General features: G+C 44.5%; 1 pseudogene; it reads left to right on the top strand.

Moving 5' to 3' along the window:
* The window catches only part of LOC135275153 (ubiquitin-conjugating enzyme E2 G1-like), a 32,525-nt pseudogene extending 11,830 nt beyond the window's left edge, over nt 1-20,695 (top strand).
* The last annotated feature ends 270 nt before the right edge of the window (nt 20,696-20,965 follow it).

Raw genomic sequence — 20,965 nt, 5'->3', positions numbered from 1 at the left:
ATTTCTTTCCAGAATTTCTGGTGACCCTGGGACAAGCCACAGTGACAGCTGCCACCTCCAACACAGGGCCGTCTTGCTGGTGGGTCCCACCTGGGGAACTTCTGAGATCCAAAGGGGGCCACGTATGATGAGGTGCAGATGACAGGCACTAATGACTCGAGTGCTCCCCAGCTCTCCCGGAGCATCAGCGAGAAAGCATCTTCATTTCTCATAACTGCCACAGATGCAGACAGTCCTCTTCTTGTTTAGATTCAATTTTGTTTCTTATGAGATTTTATTTTTTCATATATATGAAACATATATATTTATACATGCATATATAAGGTATGACAAATAATGAAATGAGCCCTATATGAGCACCCAGCATGCAGCTTGAGAAATAGAATGCTGCTGGGCACGGTGGCTCACGCCTGTAATCCCAGCAGTTTGGGAGGCTGAGGTGGGCAGATCACGAGGTCAGGAGATCGAGACCATCCTGGCCAACACAGTGAAATCTCGTCTCTAAAAAAAAAATTAAATACAAAAATTAAAAAGAAATAGAATGCTGACTGGGCATGGTGGCTCATTCCTGTAATCCAAGCACTTTGGGAGGCCAAGGAAGGAGAATCGCTTGAGCCCAGGGATATGAGACCAGCCTGGGCAACATAGTGAGATCCCGTCTCTACAAAAAAAATAAAAATTAGCTGGGTATGTTGGTGCATGCCTGTGGTCCCAGATAGTCAGGAGGCTGAGGTGGGAGGATTGCTTGAGCTCAGGAGGTCAAGGCTGCAATGAGCTATGATCGCATGACTGCGCTCCAAACTGGAAGAAATAGAATGCTAAGGATATCTCTGAAGCCACTCTCAGCCCCTCCCAACTGAATCAGCTCCCTCCTTATCCCCCTAGTAATCTGCTCTGAGCTTTTATTTATCGCTTCCTAGCTTTCCTTCATGGTTACCACATATATGTATGTATGCATACATGTTTTTGAAGAAAATTTGCTAAGTTTTGTTTGTTTTTGAACTTTATACAAAGGAATTATATTTTTTGTATTCTGTGATTTGCTTTTCAGTCAACATGATGTTTGGAGCGCTCATTCGTGTTGATGTGTGCGTATACGCAGGTCATTTGCAATAGTGTTTCATTGTGTGTCGCAAGTTACTAATCCGTTATCCCACTGGACACCTGGCTTGTTTCCTGCTTTTACTTTTTCTTAATTACAAACAGGGTTACCTTGGGCCTTCCTACCTGTCCATGGAGCACATGAGTAAGAGTTTCTCTGGCTTGTATCATTAAGAGTGAAACTGCTGAAATGAAGGGCGAAAACGTGGCCAACACGCGCAGGAGACCTCCAGTTACCGGATGTCTTTACCAACACAAGATACTGTTGTTTCGTTTCTGTTTTCTTCTTTTTCTTCTTCATGCATGTTGCAGGGAGACATGATACTGTTGACTTTTGATTTGTGGCAATCTGATGGGGATAAACTGATATCTAATTATGTTTTTTTAATTAAATTTTATTTTCTTTATAAAGTCTCATTATGTTGCCCAGTTTGGTCTCAAACTCCTGGGCTCGACTGATCCTCCCAGCTCAGCCTCCCAAAGTGCTGGGATTACAGGCGTGAGCCGCTGTACCCGGCTTGCTTCTTATTCTTTTTATGCTCGTTTTCTATAACGAAAAGAGGGAAAATCTAACTTTCAGTTGCCATGTTCAAATCAGAAATGTACTCTTTTTTAATCTCGACTTTACATTGCCTTCTCTTTCTTCTCCCTTTCATTAGTGTTGCTAACAAATGTGTCGATTTTATTAGTCTTTTCAAAGAGCCAATGTCTGGCTCTTTTGATACTCTACTGCTTCTTTTTCTTATTTTGCTGCTCTTATCTGTATTTTCCTTCCTTCAACTTCTGTTCCTTCTTTTCTTTCTTTCTCTTGATCTCTCTCTCCTTCTCCTTCCTTCCCTTCTTTCTTTCTCTTTCTTTCTTTTTCCTATATTTCCTTTCTTTCCTTTCTTTTGTCTCGCTCTGTCACCCAGGTTGGATGGCTTACTACAACCTCCAGCTCGCAGGTTCCTGTGATTCTCCTGCCTCGGCCTCCTGAGTAGCTGGAATTACAGGTGTGCACCACCATGCCTGGCTAATTTTTGTATTTTTCATAGAGACAGGGTTTCTCCATGTTCGCCAGGCTGATCTTGAATTACTGACTTCAAGTGATCCACCACCTTGGCCTCCTAATTTTTATGTTTTCTGTAGAGACGAGGTCTCACTTTTGTTAACCAGTCTGGTCTTGAACTCTGGGTCTCCAGCAATCCTCCTTCTATGGCTTCCTAAAGAGCTGGCATGAGCCACTGCGCCCAGCCAACTCTCAGACATTCTGTGGAAATGAGATAATGCATCATTAAAAAGCCATGATTGGTTGGAAGATGACAAAAATACAGTCAGGAATATAGCGGTATCCTTTTGGACAGGATGAAATGCTGAAGGATCTGATGAGTATTTCATTGGGGACCTCCAAGAAAGGATCTTACGGCACATAACTGGTTATTCCTTCCACCTTGGACTTGTCCACTGTTGTTCAACCGCACAGGGGAAGTGCAATAGGCTTTTCTGATAGCTCTGCATCCACAGCGAGACTGTGGGCCCAGGTTCTCAGACGCAGCACCTCCCAATCCTAATGGCAGATGGCAGTGTTGCACACGATGGAGCCCGCGTTAAGTACAAAAAGGAGAATTCAAGCAAGTGTTATAAATAATGAAATATTTAGGCCAGGCGAGGTGGCTCACACCTGTAATCTCAGCACTGTGGGAGGCCAAGGCGGGTGGATCACCTGAGGTCAGGAGTTCGAGACCAGCCTGACCAAGATGGCGAAACCCCGTCTCTACCAAAAATGCAAAAATTAGGCCGGTGTGGTGGTGGGTGCCTGTAATCCCAGCTACTCAGGAGGCTGAAGTGGGACAATTGCTTGAATCTAGGAGGCAGTGGTTGTAGTGAGCTGAGATCGTGCCACTGTACTCCAGCCTGGATGACAGAGTAAGACTCTGTCTCAAAATAATAAACAAATATTAAAAAGTTTAGAAAAGCTGTCCTGATCATCACTTGAGGCAGTTGGGACACTAGCTGAGGAGCTTCAGACTGGAACCACACATTATCCACATCTCCAGTGTTCCCCAGGCCACCACCAGTCTCACCGTCAAGGCCAATACACGGCTTCTCAACGTGGAGGAGCCACAAGGCTGTGAGTGAGTCCTAACTCTTGCCACTGCAATGAGACAGGCTCTGAAGTCACGCTAAAGATGGACGGCAATCAACAGTCAGAAGGAGCTGAAGGAGCTGGCTTGTGCATGACATCAGGCAGGCCCCGAAAGATAAGGAAAATGAGCCACTGTAGAATGTCCACACCGTGGACTATTCAGCAACGAAAAGGGATGGACTGCTGATAAATGCAACAGCTGGGGTGAATCTCAAGGGAATTATCTGAGTGGAAAATGCCGACATTGAGCAAGGTGGCTCATGCCTATAATCTCAGCACTTCGGGAAGCTGAGGCAGGAGGATCACTTAAGCCCAGGAGTTTGAAACCAGCCTGGGCAATATAGTGAGACCTTGTCGCTACAAATTTTTTTTTTTAATTAGCTGGTCATGGTGGTGGGCCTCTGTAGTCCCAGCTACTTGAGAGGTTGAGGTGGGAGGATCATCTGAGGCCAGGAGGCAGAGGCTACAGTAGAGCTCTGGAGCTAAGATGGATCTAGACGTTGTCTCAAAAAAAAAGAAAAAAAAGAGAGAGAGAGAGATGCCAATATCAGAATGTTACAAACTCTGTGTGATTCCGTTTATATGACATCAGTGGTGGCCAGGAGGTGGGGGCGGGGTGGGGGTGACTGTGGAGGGCAGCATGAGGGAGTTTTTGGGGTGATGGAACTGTGCTGTGTCCTGCTTGTAGTGGTGGTTGCATGAATCTATGCACTTCTTAAGATGCATTGAATGTAAACCTCCCCTAAAAGTCCATTTTACTCTATGATAATGTAGAAAAGAGAGCGGAGAGTGAGCCAGCCATAACCATTTTCCCGAAATGGGATAATCTTTAAGCAAGAGCATTTTTTCCTAACTAGGAAACTGATCAATGAATCTTGTATCTCTTTCTTTTTCCTGTTACTGCCTTTGTTTATCTTTAATATTCACAGCAATTCTTGGCTCCTGTTTCACTCCCTGTGTTTATCAGCTCCTATATTCATGATGTTCCCAAATGTGCTAGAATTTACCTCCTGTATCTAAATGTCCTAGATACAGCACACAAGGACAGAAATTAAGTCAATGAGTGGCCAGGAAAGAGGATACAGTAAATGTAATATTTTTAGAAGTCATTTTAAGAAACTCAAGCTACTAAGCCACATATTTTAATTCTCTAAACAACATGAACATTTAGAGAGGATGGTATTTCAAAGTTTACTTCTACCAGGTATTATGTCCTTTATCCTTTTTTTTTTTTTTTTTTTTTTGAGACAGAATTTCGCTCTTGTTGCCCAAACCAGAGTGCAATGGCGCGATCTCGGCTCACTACAACCTCCCCATCCCAGGTTAAAGCGATTCTCCTGCCTCAGCCTCCCGAGTAGCTGGGATTACAGGCACGTGCCACCATGCCTGGCTAATTTTTTTAATTTTTAGTAGAGATGGGGTTTCACCATGTTGGCTAGGCTGGCCTCGAACTCCTGACCTCAGGTGATCTACTCATCTTGGCCTTCCAAAGTGCTGGGATTACAGGTGGGAGCCACTGTGCCTGGCCCCTTTATCCTTTTAAGAGACCTTTTTTTTGTGAGACAGACTCTCACTCTGTCACCTAGGCTAGAGTACAGTGGCGCAATCTTGGCTCCCCGCAACCTCCGCCTCCCGGGTTCAAGCAATTCTCCTGCCTCAGACTCCAGAGTAGCTGGGACTACAGATGTGTGCCACCATGCCCGGCTAATTTTTTGTATTTTTGGTAGAGATGGGGTTTCACCATGTTAGCCAGGATGGTCTCGATCTCCTGGCCTTGTGATCTGCCTGCCTTGGCCTCCCAAAGTGCTGGGATTACAGGTGTGAGACACTGTGCCCCGCCTAAATATCATATTTTTAAAAGACTATTTGAATCAGAATCCAAATAAGATCTACACATTACAATTAGGTGATATGTCTCATGGCATTTGTAATCTGTAGGTCTTGCCTCTGGCTTTTTTTCCTTCTCAATGTGTCTGTTGAAAAAGGAACTTGGTGATTTTCTCCGGTTTTGGCTGAAGGTGACCTTGTGGTATCATTTAATACGCTCCTCGAGTCCACGTATTTCCTGGCAATCAGTAGTTAGAACTAAAGACTTGATCAGTTTTTTTGTTTTGTTTTGTTTTTCTATTTGACTTGATCAGTTTTTGGTTAGAATTTTTTTCCCCAAATATATATTAGATACTCAATTCCTTCCTAACTTTGACCACAGAGACTCGTCTCTCCACCCCGCCATCTCACTCTCTCTCACACACAACTGCAGTTATAAATGATTTTCAACCTATCACAAATTAACTTCCAAGCCAGAAGTTTTATTCACTTACTGATTTATTTAATATTTATTAGCAGCTATGATTGTTTTAGCAGCTACAGATTGTTCTAGATGCTATGGGTATTACAAAACATAGCAGTGCTTCTCAATTTTCATGTGCATAGGAATGGTTGTGTGACAAGCTCAGTGGACCCTCTTCCCAGCAAAACAACACTTAACCAATAAAAATTATTAAGAACACACCATTTAATGTCTCTGGGACCAGGTGCAGTGGCTCACACCTGGAATTCCAGCATGTTGGGAGGCCACAATGGGAAAATCGCTTGAGACCAGGAATTTGAGACCAACCTAGGCAACAAAGTGAGACCAATGTTTACCAAAAATTTTAAAAAACTAGCCAGGTGTGGGGGCAGGCACCTGTAGTCCTAGCTACTCAGGTTGCTGAGGTGGGAGGATTCTTTGAGCCCAGGAGTTCGAGGCTGCAGTGAGCCGAGGCCCCGCCAGTGCACTCCAGCCTAGGCAACAGAGTGAGACTTTGTCGCTAAATAAATAAAGTGTCTGGAAATTGTCCTAAAGGCATACAGCAAATGAAGAAACATTTATTCAAGAAAATTACAAAAATTCAGAAAGAACCAAAGGTATCTGTGATATTGAGCTACAGCCCACTCCCCTCTCCTCCCTCCACCAGCTCAGTGATGGAGGGTTTGCTCAGGTAGGAAGGGCTGAGTGTGTGGTTCCCTCCTCGCTCAGCAGCCAATCAAGGCTCACCATGTCTCACTGGGAGGCATGGGCTGCCAGCATTTCTCATCCTCTCCCTCAAGGAACCACAAAGAAAAGAACTGAAAAATATAGTTAAAGAATCATTAAAATAACTAAAATGTTACACTGGAAAATATTTACTATTAAAAATAGTAAAAGAAAGCAAAAGAAAGTTAAAGAAAAAAAGCAAAAGAAAGTAGTAAATAAGGGAGGAGGACAAAGAAAGACATGAGACATAGAAAACAAGAATTGTGCTGGGCGCGGTGGCTCATGCCTGTAATCCCAGCACTTTGGGAGGCCAAGGCGGGCAGATCACAAGGTCAGGAGATCAAGACCATCCTGGCCAACACAGTGAAACCTCGTCTTTACTAAAAATACAAAAAATTAGCTGGGCGTGGTAACTACTAAATACAAAAATTAGCTGGGCCTGTGGTCCCAGCACTTGGGGAACTGAGGCAGGAGAATTGCTCGAACCCAGGAGGCAGAAACTGCAGTGAGCAGAGATTGTGCCACTGCACTCCAGCCTGGGTGACAGAGCGAGACTCCATCTCAAAAAAAAAGAAAACAAGAATGGCAGCCAGATCCAACCATATAATAAAACCCTTAAATGTGAACAGATTAAACAATTAGAAGGCAGAGATGTCATCCTTGGTTAAAAAGCAAACTATAGGCCAGGCGCGGTGGCTCACACTTGTAATCCCAACACTTTGGGAGGCCAAGGTGGGCGGATCACGAGGTCAAGAGATCAAGACCATCCTGGCCAACTTGATGAACCCCCATCTCTACTAAAAAATACAAAACTTAGCTGGGTGTGGTGGCGCGTGCCTGTAGTCCCGGCTACTCGGGAGGCTGAGGCAGAAGAATTGCTTGAATCCAGGAGGCGGAGATTGCAGTGAACTAAGATTGCACCACTGCACTCCAGCCTGGCGCCGGGTGACAGAGCAAGACTCTGTCCCAAAACAAACAAACAAAAAACTAAAAAAAAAAAAAAAAAAATGTAGATAACTATACGTTATCTACAGGAAACATACTTTAGATTCAAAGGTACAAACAGGCTGAAAGTAAAAAGATGGGAAAAATATACCCATGGAAACAGCAGCCATAGCAAGCTGGAATGGCTATATTGATATGAGACAAAATAGATTTTAAAAATGTTACAAGAGGCAGGGCGCTGTGGCTCACACCTGTAATTCCAGAACTTTGGGAGGCGGAGGTGGGTGGATCACTTAAGGTCAGGAGTTTGAGACCAGCCTTGCCTACATGGTAAAACCCCATCTCTACCAAAAATACAAAAATTATCTGGGTGCAGTGGTGAGCACTGTAATCTCAGCTATTAGGGAGGCTGTGGCAGGAGAATTACTTGAACCCAGGAGGTGGAGCTTGCAGTGAGCGGGGATGGTACCACTGCACTCCATCCTGGGCTACAGAGCAAGACCCTGTCTCAAAAAATAAAATAAAATAAAAAATAAATTAAAATGTTACAAGATATAAAGAGGGATGTTTAATAACAAAGTATCAGTTCATCAGGAAGATGTAACCATTATAGGCATATGCAACTAACCAAACAGCCCCAAATTATGACAAAAAAATGAACCACAGAATTGAAAGTCAAAATGGACAGTTGAACAGTAATTGTTGAAGACTTCCATACCCAACTTTCAAGAACCGATACAACAGCTAGATGAAAGATCAGCAGGGCTACAGAAGACATGAACACTGTTAATGCAACCAGACCTAACAGGTGTCTACAGAACACTCCAACCAACAGTAGCACATTCTTCTCAAGCACACATAGTACATCATCCAAGATATACCAAGTGCTAGGCCGTAAAACAAACCTCAATAAATTTAGAAGGATTGAAATCATATAAAGTACATTCTGTGACCACAGTAAAAATCAAAATTTGATAACAGAAGAACATTTGGGAAATTCATAAATATGGAAAGATTAAATGTCACACTCCTAAATAACAAATGGATGCTATGGTTTGGATGTACCTCCCAAAACGCACGTGTTGAAAACTTAATCCCCAGGGGAACAGTACGGGGAGGTGGGGACCAATGGGAGGTGTTTAGATCATGAGGGCAGAGCCCTCATGAATGGAAATGCCACTATAAAAAGGGCCCATGGAGTGGTTTCTCTCTCTCTCCCCCATGCCCCCACCTCCTGCCACGTGAGAACATGGTGCTTCTCCTCTCTGGAAGACACAGCATTCGAGGCACCACTTGGAAGCAGAGAAGCCAGGCCCTAACCTGCCAGCACCTTGATCTCGGATTTCCCTGCCTTTAAAACTGTGCGAGAATAAATTTCCATTTTTATAAATTAACCAGTCTCAGGTATTTGGTTGTAGTGGCACAAAATGGACTAAAACAATAGGTCAAAGAAGAAAAAGGAAACTAGAAAACACTTTCAGATAAATGAAATAGAAAATACAACATACCACAACTTATGGAATGCAGCAAAAATAGTGTCTAGAGGAAAATGCATAGCTGTAAATGCCTACATTAAAAAAGGAGAAGCCCAGACAATATAGCAAGACCCCATCCCTACAAAAAAAAAATTAAAAATTTAGCCCACTGTGGTGGTGCGCACCTGTAATCCAAGCTACTTGAGCTCAGGAGGCTGAGGCAGGAGGATCACTTGAGTCCAGGAGTTCAAGGCTGCAGTGAGTAGGGTCTAAAAAAAAAAAAAAAAAGTAAATAATCCACAGAATGAAAGAAAATATTTGCAAATTATATATCTGACAAGGATGTAGTATTCAGAATACATAAAGAACTCTTACAACTTCATAATAAAAATATAAATAATCTCATTTAAAGATAGGCAAAAGTCTTAAGTAGATATCTCTCTAAACAAGATGCACAAACTGCCAATAAGCACATGAAAAGTTGCTCGATATCATTAGGTCATTAAGGAACTGCAAATCACAGCCACAATAAGATACCACTTCACACGCACTAGGATGGCTATAATCAAAAAGACGTGAGAACAAAGTGTGGCAAGGATGTGGAGAGATGGAACCCTCATACGTTGCTGGTGAGAACGTAAAGTGGTGCAGCCTCTTGGAAAACAATTTGGCAGTTCCTTAACAATTAAAAAATAAAACTCCTCGCCAGGCTGATGCCTGTAATCCCAGCATTTTGGGAGGCCGAGATGGGTGGATCACCTAAAGTCAGGAGTTTGAGACCAGCCTAGCTAACATGGCAAAACCCCATCTCTACTAAAAATACAAAAATTAGCTGGGCATGGTGGTACATGCCTGTAATCCCAGCTACTTGAGAGGCTGAGGCAGGAGAATTGCTTGAACCTGGCGGGGGCGGAGGTTGCAGTGAGCCGAGGTTGTGCCACTGGACTCTAGCTTGGGCCAAAGAGTGAAATGAAACTGTGCCTCAAAAATAAATAAATAAATAAAAACTAAACAAAACCCCCGTATGACCCTGCAATTCCGCTCCTAGGTATATACCCAAGAGTGTTGAAAACAAGTGTCCAAACATGTACATGCATGTTCATAGCAGCACTATTCACAAAGCTTTGTGAATCCAAATACTCATCATTGGGGGAAGGGATAAATAAAATGCGGTATGAATCCGTATAACAGAATACAGTATCTCCCCCTTATCAGAGGATACATTCCCAGACCCCAGTGGATGCCTGAAACCACAGATAGTACCAAACATGTTTATGCAGTCAGGTGCCACATGAGGGTGTTCTGGTCAACTGTGGACCATGTTTCTCAGAACGTGTCCCTGTCACTAAGCAGTGAGTGACTGTACCGTTCTCTTCTATGCGTATGTACCTACGATAAAGTTTAATTTATAAATCGGGCACTGTAAGAGATTAACAACAACTAATACTAAAATAGGACAGTTACAACAATATGATGACATCACTATTCTGGCACTTTGGGGGCCACTGTTAAGTAATATAAGAATTTTGTGAACACAAGCAGTACAGTACGTGACAGTCTATCTGATGAGCCAATGGCTGCTCAGTGACTAATGGCAGGCAGTGCATACAGCATGGATATGCTGGACAGAGGGAGGACTCATGTGGGCAGGAGAAAGCAGAATGGTGTGAGGCTCCTCGGAACAGTGGGTAATTCATCACTTTCCTCAGAACAGTGGGCAATTTAAAACTTATGAATTGTGGCCAGGAGTGGTGGCTTACGCCTGTAATCCCAGCACTTTGGGAGGCTGAAGCAGGTGGATCACTTGAGGCCAAGAGTTCAAGACCAGCCTGGCCAACTTGGCGAAACCCTGTCTCTACTGAAATGCAAAAATTAGCTGGGAGTGGTGGCACGCACCTGTAATCCTAGCTACTCCAGAGGCTGAGGCAGGAGAATCGCTTCAACCCAGGAGGCAGAGGTTGCAGTGAGCTGAGATCACGCCACTGCACTCCAGCCTGGGCAACAGAGCAAGACTCCATCTCAAAATAAATAAATAAAACTTACGAATTGTTTATTTCTGGAATTGTTTATTTCTGAAACTTCTGTAATATTTTGAGACCATTGTTGACTGTGGATAACTGAAACTGCAGAAAGCAAAGCCATGAATAAGGGAGCGCGACTGCGTTACTCAGGTAGCAGGAAGGAGTGGAGTAGTGAGCTGCACTACAGCACGAATGAGTCCTCAAAGCCTGCTAAGGGAAAGAAGCCAGTTGCAAAGACCGCATATTGTGTGATTCCATTTATATGAATGGATATAAGACAGAGTATTAGAAAAGATGAAGATGAGAAAATGGGTAACTGCTGATGGATAAAAGGTTTCTTTAGGGGGTGATAAAAGGAAAGGGTTCTAAAATTAGATTTGGTGATAGTTATAAAACTCTAAATATATTTTAAAATATTGAATTGTATTCTTCTCTTCCCTTCCTTTCTCTTCTCTTTTTTTGAGACAGTTTTGCTCTTGTTGCCCAGGCTGGAGTGCAATGGCTCCATCTTAGCTCATTGCAACCTCTGCTCCCAGGTTCAAGCGATTCTCCCTGTATTTTTGTAGAGATGGGGTTTTGCCATGTTGGCCAGGCTGGTCTGGAATTGCTGACCTCAATTGATCCGCCTGCCTTGGCCTCCCAAAGTGCTGAGATTACAGGTGTGAGCCACTGTGCCTGGCCAACACTCTCCATTTATTAAATGTGTAAAGAAACTCCATTGCACAACAGCGTGAAGGTCATTAATGCCGTCAAACAGTGTGCTTTCAAATGGGTAAAATGGCTCATTTTATGTTATATATATTTTATCACAATAAAAGAAAGTTACTTCCGGCCAGGCATGGTGGCTCACACCTGTAATCCCAGCACTTTGGGAGGCTGAGGCGGACAGATCACCTGAGGTCAGGAGTTCGAGACCAGCCTGGCCAACATGGTGAAACCCCGTCTCTACAAAAAATATATATATTTTAAAAAAAAAAAGAAGGAGGGAGGGAGGGGGAGAGAGAGAGAAAGACAGAGAAAGAGAGAAAGACAGACACCATTCAACCGGGACACCAGGAAGGTAGATGCAGGAAGACCTCTTAGGAGTAACGAGTATCTCAGAAGAAAGGAGACGAGTACTAACTGTTACTTCCCAGTTCTAAATCATCCTAATTCTCCTATCTTCCTTACTCTTTTTAAAAGTAGCTTTCTTTCTTTCTCTTTCTTTCCTTCTTTCTTTTTCTCTTTCTTCTTTCTTTCTTCCTTGCCTGCCTCTTTCTTTTTCTTTCTTTCCTTCTCTCTTTCTTTCTCTTTCTTTCTTTCTTTTCTTTTCTTTCTTTCTGTGATGGAGTCTTGCTCTGTTTCCCAGGTTGGAGTGCACTGTCGCGATCTCGGCTCACTGCAACCTCCATCTCCCGGGTTCAAGCAATTCTCTGCCTCAGCCTCCTGAGTAGCTGGGATTACAGGCAACTGTCACCACACCTGGCTAATTTTTGTATTTTTAGTAGAGACAGGGTTTCACCATCTTGGTCAGGCTGGTCTTGAACTCCTGACCTCATGATCCACCGCCTCGGTCTCCCAAAGTGTTGGGATTACAGGTGTGAGCCACCGTGCCCAGCCTCTTTCTGTTTTGTTTTTTTTTCCTCTCTCTTCCCCACCTCCGTCCTCCTTCTTCTTCTTTTTTTAACACTCTTGTTGCTCAGGCTGGAGTGCAGTGGTGCAATCTCAGCTCACTGCAATATCTGCCTCCTGGATTCAAGCAATTCTCCTGCTTCAGCCTCCTGAGTAGCTGGGATTACAGACCTGCAGCACCACGCCCAGCTAATTTTTGTATTTTTTGTAGAGACAGGGTTTCACCATGTTGGCCAGGCTGGTCTCGAACTCCTGACCTCAGGTGATCTGTCCGCCTCAGCCTCCCAAAGTGCTGGGATTACAGGTGTGAGCCACCATGCCTGGCCGGAAGTAACTTTCTTCTATTGTGAAAAGATATATATAACATGAAATGAGCCATTTTACCCATTTGAAAGCACACCGTTTGACGGCATTAATGACCTTCACGTTGTTGTGCAACCATCACCACTAACTGACGAAACTTCCTCATCACTCCAAACAGAAACTACAACCGTGAAGCAGTAACGCCCCATTCCCTCCACCCCCTGCCCCTGGTAACCTCTAATCTATCTCCGAGAATTTACACATTCTAGATATTTCACATTTCAAATATTCATAACAACATTTGTCCTTTTATGTCTGGCTTAATGTTTCCAAGGCTTACCCATATTGTAGCATATGTCAGAACTTCTGATACATGCATAATATTCCACTGTGTGTATGTATCATGTTTTATTTATCTGTTCATGTGTTGACCGACACTTGAGTGGTTTCCACCTTTTGGCTATTGTGAATAATATCACTGTGAACAGTGGTGTTCAAACGTCTATTTGAGTACCTGTTTTCAATTCCAGGAGTGGAATTGCTGGATCATGTGGTGATTGTATGTTTAGTTTCTGTTGTTGCTGTTTTTGAGGCAGAGTCTCACTCTGTTGCCCGGGCTGGAGTGCAGTGGAGGAATCTCAGTTCACTGCAGCCTCCACCTCCTGGGTTCAAGTGATTCTCCTGCCTCAGCCTCCCCAGTAGCTGAGATCACAGACCTGTGCCACCACGCCCGGCTACATTTTGCATTTGTAGTACAGACAGGGTCTCACCATGTTGGCCAAGCTGGTCTCGAACTCCTGACCTCAAGTGATCCGCCTGCCTCCGCCTCCCGAAGTGCTGGGATTACAGATGTGAGCCACTGCATCCGGCCTGTATGTTTAGTTTTTTAAAGAAACTTCTTGCTTTTTCTTTTGAAGTCATTGGAAAAACTAACTCTGTTTCACTTTATGTTGTATATAGGGGCTCAATCCTTTCTGTAGAATAGAACAGGACCCTCTGAGTTCACTGCCATGATTAGGTGCAATTTCCATATAGTAGGTATCTCACCGAATTCTCAAAACTCTGAAAGGTACTGTTTTCTCTAATGCAGAAAGGAGAAAACTTGGGGCCCAGAGGTTCAACACCTAAATTCCTGAATCTCAGCAGCCCACCCTCTTTTGCAGTCCAAGCTGGTATTACTTTCTTTCTTTTTCTGTTTTTCTTTCTCTCTCTCTCTCTCTTCCTTTCTTCTTTTTCTTTATTTCACTCTTTCTGTCTCTTTATCTTTCATTCATTTATTTTCTTCCTTTCTCTCTTTCTTTGTTTCCCTCTTGCCCAGACTGATCTCAAACTCTGGGCTCAAACAACCCTTCTGCCTCAGCCTCCCCAGTAGCTGGGATTACAAACTCAGTCCACTCCCCTCCCCAATAATAGAATTAAAATGCAAAGTTCTATCTGATTAGAAGAAAAACAGTCACAGGTGGGTCATTGACTTGGGTGTGAGAATCATATCACCTTGCAAAAATGTTGGCTGCATCATTTTGGGAGGCGTCAGAAGAATAAGTAAGGTATTTTTATAAATGAAAACACTGCAATTTGCCATAAGTGGGACTGTGCATAAACCAAGAACAGAACCAAACCAGCTCATTTCCTCTGCCCTCTGTCTCGGATTCTTGGGGAAGGAGATTTATAATTAACGCAGAGATGATACTTAATCAGAACACGATCTCCTGTTACCTCCCAATGAAACCTCACTGACCTCTCCAGGGTGATGGGGAGGAGCCGGCTGGTGGCTTGAGTGTGAGGTGTTTTGTGCACTTTGGCAGGAAAGGTGAAGCCAGATGGGGGATTCAGACCCACCAGCTTGAGCGGCCGATAGTAGCCCCAGGCTCCACACTTATTAGCAAGCTGAACCCACACCTTCCTTCACACCCATCTGGGCAGCAGCTGACGTGAGAATTCCACTGCCCACCCCCTCTTTTCCAGCATTTGCTCCTGCTTCCCCCAACCCCACATTAGTCTGACTACAAAATTTGTAGGGCATACAGTTAAACTCCTGTAGGGGTGGGGGAAGCAGGGGCTACTACTACCCGGCAAAGCAGGCTTCAAAGCCTGGTTTAAGAGGAAATCTGGTCAAAGATCTTTCCTCCCACTCCACTGAAGATGCCATTCCTGAGCCTCTCCATTTCATCAACCTGGTTTATCATAACCACAGCTCTTACCACTCCCTGAAATCACATCTGATTTCAATCAATGTCAGACGTACCCATTTCCTCTGTCCCTTCACAAGAACACAAGCACCTAGAAGTAGGGACTTTGTCTCGTTTACCGCAGTATTACCAAGGTATGGAATCGTGCCTGACACAGAAGTTTTGAAAACATCTGAATGAAATAATGGATGTCTATTTTCTTATTTTCATTTCTGTTTTCCTCACTCAAAGTCCTTTCCATTATTTGAAGTCTTCAATAAAGTTTGATTTTATACCATGTCTTCTTTTGATCCATATTTGCCCATATGCAGGCAAAATGGGATGGGAAGAGTAGTGGCAGCATTGCGAAATGGCCTCAGTGAGTGGGTGGGGATGAGCAATTTCATGGGGTCTGGGTGGCTGCTACTGGGGTTTTAAAGAAAAGGCTGATCTTCCTTGCACTGGAGGAATTACTAGTGTAGAAGGCAGACGGACGTCTAAACAGACAATCATGGAGTCCGTGGAAAGTGTCAGGATACTAGAAGCACAAGGGGAAATGCAGCCTCCCGTGGTGGGCCAGGGGATGAGGAATGCTTCAAGAGGAGGTGACATCTGCACTGAGTCTTGAAATAGGAGCCAGCCAGGCTCTAGAGGGGAGAGGGGAGGTGTTCAAGAAAGAACGTGAGGTCAAGAATGCAAACGAAACCATGAACTAAGCAACAGTTGCCAACTGACCTCCTGGAATTGACTCTAACAATCCACCAGTAAGTGGGTTAAAATGTTCTCTACCTCCCCTGGTTAGACTGAGCTTCTTGAAATTAGGAACGGTCAGCCAGGCACGGTGGCTGACACCTGTAATCCCAGCACTTTGGGAAGTTGAGGCAGGAGGATCACTTGAGGTCAGGAGTTCAAGACCAGGCTGACCAACATGGTGAAACCCCATCCCTACAAAAATGCAAAAATTAGCCAGGCGTGGTGGCAGGCGTCTGTAATCCCAGCTACTCGGGACCCTGAGGCAGGAGACTCGCTTGAACCCAGGAGGCAGAGGTTTCAGTGAGCTAAGCTGGCACCACTGCACTCCAGCCTGGTCAACAAAAGCAAAACTCCATCTTAAAAAAACAAAAAAAGAAAAGAAAAAATAGGAACAGTCTTATTTACCAGGACATATTTAATGTCCTAAGAAAACGCCTAGCACAGAGTAAGTGTCAGAAAATACTCATTGAAAAGCTGTCTTGCAGCCTTCCTGTTTTATGTAAGAACAGCAGCAACATATGAATAACAAAATAAAGAAGTTTCTCCGCTGGGCGCAGTGGCGGCACCTGTAATCCCAGCACTTTGGGAGGCCAAGGTGAGTGGATCACCTGAGGTCAGGAGTTCGAGACCAGCCTGACCAACATGCTGAAACCCTGTCTCTACTGCAAGTATGAAAAAATTAGCTGGTCGCGGTGGCACACACCTGTAATCCCAGCTACTTGGGAGGCTGAGACACAAGAATCATTTGAGCCCAGGAGGCAGAGATTGCAGGAGGTGGACGTTGCAGTGAGCCAAGATCATGCCACTGCTCGCCAGCCTGGGCGACAGAGTGAGACTCTGTCTCAAAAAAGGAAGTTTCTCTAGTACAAAAAAGAAAATATTTGTTGAATGAATGAACCAAAGCACCACTGCCTAGATTATCTTTCCTTATCCCTCAGACCAAATGCCTCTGTACCTGTGCTCATGTAAGTCATATCAGAGCTTGCTATGTATGTTAGCATTATATATAAATTGCTAGACAGCCCTCAGTGGATGACAGGGTCGCTGGTCACAGAGTGAAGTCTCCAGTCAGATAAGGGGCAAAGCATTTGTCTTTGGTTCAATGTGTTTCACGCTTGGTTATGATATTTATACACAAAGGAAAGCAGTACTGTTTGCTTTTACCAGGACAATCTTATTACGTGAGTGGAAACAGGCTCTTAAAATAATAATGGTGACAATTACGCTAATATTTATTGAATGCCTACTGTGTGCCAGACAGTTTGTTTATAACCCACCCAACTAACTTGTAGGATGGGTGATATTATCTACTATAAAAGAGGAAACTAAAGCTCATAGGAATTGAGAAACTTGACCAAGCTTATATCCCGTAGTAGGTGGTTCAGACGATCCTCCTGCTTAAGCCTCCCCAAGTACTGGGATTACAGGCTTGAGCCACCCCTGCTGGACCCTCGCTTTTTTCTTTTTCCTTTTTTTTTAAAGACAGGGTCTCACTCTGTTGGCCAGGCTGGAGTGCCGTGGTATGATCTCAGCTCATTGCAGCCTCAACTTCCCAGACTCAAGGGATCCTCCCAAGCAGCTGAGACTACAGTGTGCACCACCACACCTGGCTATTTTTTCTTAAATTTTTTGTAGAGGCAGGGTCTTGCTTTGTTGCCCAAGCTGGTCTCAAACTCCTAGACTCAAGCAATCTTCCCACCTTGGCCTCCTGAAGTACTTAGATTATAAGCGTGAGCCACCATGTCTGGCCCATTTTTCTTAAAATTAGTTTAACACTGTATTCTTCCTCTTTTGGAAGTCCTCTTCTGATGAATTTGCTCATCCAAAAACTTCCAAGTTCCCACTCTGTGGATGGCACAGTCCCAGGTGGTAGAGGTACCTACTTTGGTCTCAGGAGCTTAGGGCCTCATGAGGATGATGGATATTTGATCATTAAACAAGGACTTCAATACAACTGTGGTTAGCATTCCTTTTTTTTTTCCCACCTGCAACTGTCTTGATCTAGTTATATGTGGTTAGTATTCCTAAGGAAAAGTGTGAGCTGCTCTGTTTATGAGAGACACAAAATCTAGCCTGAGACGGGAGCTGTCAGGGCTGGCGTCCCTAAAGAGGAGAGAGGATGAAGCTGAATCTCGGGGATGGACAGGGTCACTGGTCCAGAGTGAAGGCTCCAGGCAGGAGGGAGAGGCTGGAGGCAGCTCGGTGAGATCACTGGCAGTAGGGCAGCGGGACTAGAGTGGCAGCAAGCTTGGTGTGAGAGGAAGCACAGACAGAGGCAGTGGCCAGGTCCTGCAGGATTTTAGATTTAGGATTTTATCCTAGATGCAATAGGAACACATGAAGGGCTGTGAGCAGGGAAATGGCAGAATTGGATTTTCAGTCTTTATTAAAAGATTCTGGCCGGGCATGATGGCTCACGTCCATAATCCCAGCACTTTGGGAGGCCAAGGGAGGAGGACTGCATAAGCCCAGGAGGTCAAGATCAGCCTGGGCAACATGGCAAAACACCTCTCTAAAAAACATACAAAAATTAAGCCACATGTGGTGGTGCATGCCTATAGTCCCAGCTACTCAGGAGGCTGAGTCAGGAGGATCACTTGAGCCCTGGAGGTCGAGGCTGCAGTGAGCCGTGATTGCACCATTGCACTCCAGCCTGGGCAACAGAGAACACCTTGTCTCAAAAAAAAAAAAAAAAAACTTTTAAATTGCTATGTAGAGGTAGGGTAAAGATATACGTGGGAAGACAGAATTTAAAACAATGAGGTAGCTTGGAATAGAATTCAGGATATGGAAAAGGAGAGGTGCATGGGACTGAGGTTTGGGAGGCAGAATTTGCTGAATGTGGAGGAAAGGGAGAGGGAAACATCATGGACGATTTCACGTGGGTAACGGGGTGGAGAAAGGTACGGGTCACTGCGGTAGTTACCGTCGACTTGGAGGCAGGAAATTTGTAAGAAGATGATTTAATGAGTTCAATTCTGGAATACCGAATTTGAGATGTTCATTCAATACCCGAGTGGAGATTCTAAATAAGCTGCTGGATAAGCAGGTCTGGGGCTCAGAGGAGAGGGCTGCGCTGTGAAAAAACTCGAGAGCCATCAGCTTGTGGATGGTATCGGAAGCCATGAGAGTAAGTACAACTCCCTTCTCCCAAAGACGACACTCACTGACATCACACATGAACAAATGCCCCCTCCCACTAAAACAAACGATTTTTGAATATATGCTGCCTAAAGACAGCGTGTGTTTAAAACCTGTCTTCCGGGTCTGAGCGCGCCTGCGCCGAGCGGCCCTGCGCGCAGTGAGGCAGTGGCGGGGGAGGCCCCGGTGGGGCCCACGGGCGGGTTGAAGGAGGGAAGCGGGCGAGCGAAGTCCCAGTGCGCACCGCGGCAGCCCGGGCACCTCCCCTTCCGGGCGTGAGTCGCTGTGAGAAGAGCTGAAGCGAGCGGACTCGCACCGGCGGCGAGGCGCTCGGCCCGGCCTCCTTCGGCTCGGGCGCTCGGGTCGCGGGGCCCGGGTTCCTCAGCACACCCCGCTCCAGCCGCCCCGGATCCTGTCGCCAGCCCTTCGGAATCCCCGGCGCCAGCCCGGGCCCTCGGCGGGGAGGATGACGGAGCGGCAGTCGGCCCCGCGACTGCGAAGACAGCTGGCGGTGAAGGTGGTGTTTTTACGGCTTATCTCACTTCCCCAAAAGATTATCCCCTCCGGCCTCCTAAAATGAAATTCATTACAGAAATCTGGCACCCAAATGTTGATAAAAGTGGTGATGTGTGCATTTCTATTCTTCATGAGCCGGGGGAAGATGAGTGTGGTTATGAAAAGCCGGAAGACCGCTGGCTCCCTACCCACGCTGTGGAAACCATCACGATTAGTGTCATTTCTACGCTGGCAGACGCTGATGGAGACTCACCTGCTAATGTTGATGCTGCGAAAGAATGGAGGGAAGATAGAAATGGAGAATTTAAAAGAAAAGTTGCCCGCCGTGTAAGAAAAAGCCAAGAGACTGCTTTTGAGTGACATTTATTTAGCAGCTAGTAACTTCAGTTATTTCAGGGTCTCCAGCTGAGAAACATGGCACTGTTTTTCCTGCACTCTACCCACCTATTGCTGGACTTCTGTTGTACAAGTTGGCAAACACTGGCTGGAACTGGGCTGCAATAAAACATGCCAGTTATCAGTGCTGACAAGAGCCTAACAAGTGCCAGCTCAGATGATTACACATTTTGAATTCTAATCAACTGTTTTAACCTTCAGGAAGAATTGTAAAGACCTGTACATAGCACAACATGATCCGGATAATATATATATTGTTCATGCACATCCACAGATACACCTTGTACCAAATAATGCTTTCTTGTAGTAGAATAAGAATCGTGTAGATTCTGAAAGATCTTAGCAGGTTTTCTTTCCTAGTCATTGTTTCTTATCAGTTTAAAAGGACTCCTTTAAGCATGTCAGATGAAAAGCAATTAGGATTAAAAGTTTCCATTTAATTTCCCTTAAACCATTGAGGCTTCATTAGACTCTTTTCACTTACTAAACTTTTGTATCTTCTTTGTTTTGACACACTCCCCTTTGCTTTTATCTCTTCTGTCTACCAGAATGTTCTCAAATCATTTAGTTCAAATACTGAAATACCTAACGAGCAATTACTTGATTTTTAATGATGACTTGGAAGGAGTCCTCACTAGGCGCTTTGTCCTTTTCGTATTCTGGTTGCACCCACCTCTTGGATTGGATATAGCAATAACATTTATTGGCTGTTATGAGCTCTTGATCCCAGTCATCACCCCTGAGAACTAAAAACAGATGGTTCTTAATTCAGCTTACTGAAAATTTCCCCAAACAATAGCAAATCTGACTCCCCACCTTCAGTTGCCTAGTATTAAGGTTGGATAAATGAAGCATGCACAGCTACAGGCTTTCTGCTTCACCTCTGGGTTTGCTGTTCCAAATGCTATTTACTCTCATAGCCTTCTCTTTAGTCCTTCATCTTCCTTTGCCTCTTTTCTTCTCTACTGCAGATTTTTCTCACCTATTGTACAAAGAAATTGCGATGTATATTTTCATGTAATTTGATTTTGGAATTCTGTCACCTTATGTGGTGAGTTCTTCCAAAATATAATTTATTTTCAATTAAAAAACCTGTCTTCCAAAATATCCTTATCTTTGAGTGAGTAATTTTAAAAATAAATAAATCAGGCCACATCCAAACTTTTCTGGGTGCCCGTGGCCATGGCAGGTCTAGCAGATTCCCACCTAAGAAGTCTCTGAAGGCTTGGGAGTCCAGAAACAGCCTAGGGGGTGAGGGTGGGCAGATTTCAGTTTATTCAGAAGACTACAGGTTAATTGAAGTGTAATTCCAGAAAGTTACTTAAAGCTCTCTGAGGAATCTCTAACGAACACATTTAAATGTGTAGCCCTCATTTCTCCTCATTACACATTCG

This window comes from Aotus nancymaae, unplaced genomic scaffold, assembly GCF_030222135.1.
Source record: "Aotus nancymaae isolate 86718 unplaced genomic scaffold, 86718_ANA_hifiasm-v0.15.2.pri h1tg000015l_1, whole genome shotgun sequence".
Taxonomy (NCBI): Eukaryota; Metazoa; Chordata; class Mammalia; order Primates; family Aotidae; genus Aotus; species Aotus nancymaae.
Note: the sequence above shows the minus strand (reverse complement) of the source record. Positions and strands in the feature narration are given on the sequence as shown.